The 1,786-nt window shown below is 40.9% G+C and overlaps 1 protein-coding gene across 3 annotated transcripts in view; it reads right to left on the minus strand.

The window, feature by feature from the left end:
• glcci1a (glucocorticoid induced 1a) overlaps window positions 1-1,786 on the minus strand; it is a 47,725-nt gene that overhangs the window by 9,646 nt on the left and 36,293 nt on the right. The window lies entirely within an intron of this gene.

Raw genomic sequence — 1,786 nt, forward strand, 5'->3', positions numbered from 1 at the left:
ATAATCCTGAGTTATCCACCACAACAAATGTAAGTTTTTTTATTATTTAATTTTACAATTTTTTTTAAAAGATGATGAAAATCAGTCATGTGAATAGAGAATTTCAATCCCCAAAAAACATTCAAGGACTTTCAAGAACAAGTGTAATTTTTGGCTGTTTTCACAAACTTCCCAGGGCCTTGAAATCATTTTTTCAAATTCACAAACTTTCAATGATTTCAAGGACCCGTGGGAACCCTGATTAACATTATAAAATAACAAAATTTGCTTAAAAGCAATATTTAAAGAACTAACGGACCTGCCATATTTGAATGTTTATTTCACAACCAGCTTGTTTGATTTCTGACAAGAATAATATTAACAAACATCTGCATATGATAAAGCATTAACAACACAACTGCTTTAAATATTTCATTTTTATACTTATTCTCTCTCTCACTTTGTCAGCAATTACAAGCAAAAAGAAATCTCAGGTTGGCCCGCAATGCATCTTGGGATAGAGTGGGCAGAATAGGATCTACCAGACTCGTCCCTCAAACCAGGGCAAAAACAGGACTCATTTGTTGGCCGCCATCGGAGGAGTCTTTGAATTTGGGCAGCCTTCAGCATGGCGCAGTGACGTAAGCGGCCGACAAATTCGCTCTTCAAAGGATGCAGCTCTGAATTTGAACACAGCCACTATAAGCCAGCCTGCCCCACACCCCCAGCTTACGGAAGTTTACGAAATTGATGCAGAGCGACCGGAACCAGAGATTGTGACAACAACACACAACAGCAGCTACTGAAGGTGTAACATCGCTACCCACCTCTATTCAAGCCAGTGAGTGCAGTTTATTCTTCTGTGTCTTCCTCTGGCTTCATAAAATAATTGCAGTCACCCTCCCTGCTGCTTATGAATGGTAAATGGACTGTACTCATATTGCACCTTTCAATCCAACCAGGACACTCAAAGCTCTTCACACTACAATCTGTGTCCTCATTTACCCAACCAGACAGCAATCTAACATGTACAAATCATCTATGGAGACTAATCAGTGCTTTAAATCACATATATTCACTGATGGGACACATATTAGTGACACTGGGGGTGAAGTTTCTTGCCCAAGGTAACACAGCAACTGTGACAGCTGGAACGGGGGATCGAACCAGCAACCTACCAGTTCCAGGACGACTTCCCTACCCACTCTGGAATCATTGTTCTGTTGCATCCTGATTGTTTGGTCAGAGCTGCTTTTGGACAGACGGCCTCATACTTGACCTTAAAAAGACTTTGGTCCATATAGGAGTTCATGTCGACGTAATCTGTAAGGTGCTCAGGACATTTGGCAGCAAAGCAAACTAGGGGTGTAAGAAAATATCGATACACTGAAATATCGCGATATTTCATTTCCGGATACTGTATCGATATTCTAAAGCCCTGTATCGATTTTTTATTAAGGTTTAAAATGTCAACTTTCCTGCCAGCCATTCATTTTTGTGTTGTAGTTCAGCCTCTGACCACTAGGTGGCAGCAGTGAGCCAGTCATTTGGCTCCTCTACCTCTTGAGCACCAGTGAGTAAGAGTAAGTAAACATTAGCGTCATGCTCCGATAGCTGAATCTGAACGGAAAAGACCAACATCCTCTGCCTTCTAAGCTGAGGTAAAGTTACAAACAGTTACTGATTTGTCAGAATGTCTGTATTTTAAGCCAAATTAAGAATCTTGTGTGCTCTTTTTTCCAACTGTAGTCAGGTTTCACGTTATGCATATAGCGCATGCGTCTATCACCTCGAGTGAGCTCGGCAC

The sequence above is a fragment of the Austrofundulus limnaeus genome, unplaced genomic scaffold (assembly GCF_001266775.1).
Source record: "Austrofundulus limnaeus strain Quisiro unplaced genomic scaffold, Austrofundulus_limnaeus-1.0 Scaffold212, whole genome shotgun sequence".
Lineage (NCBI taxonomy): Eukaryota > Metazoa > Chordata > Actinopteri > Cyprinodontiformes > Rivulidae > Austrofundulus > Austrofundulus limnaeus.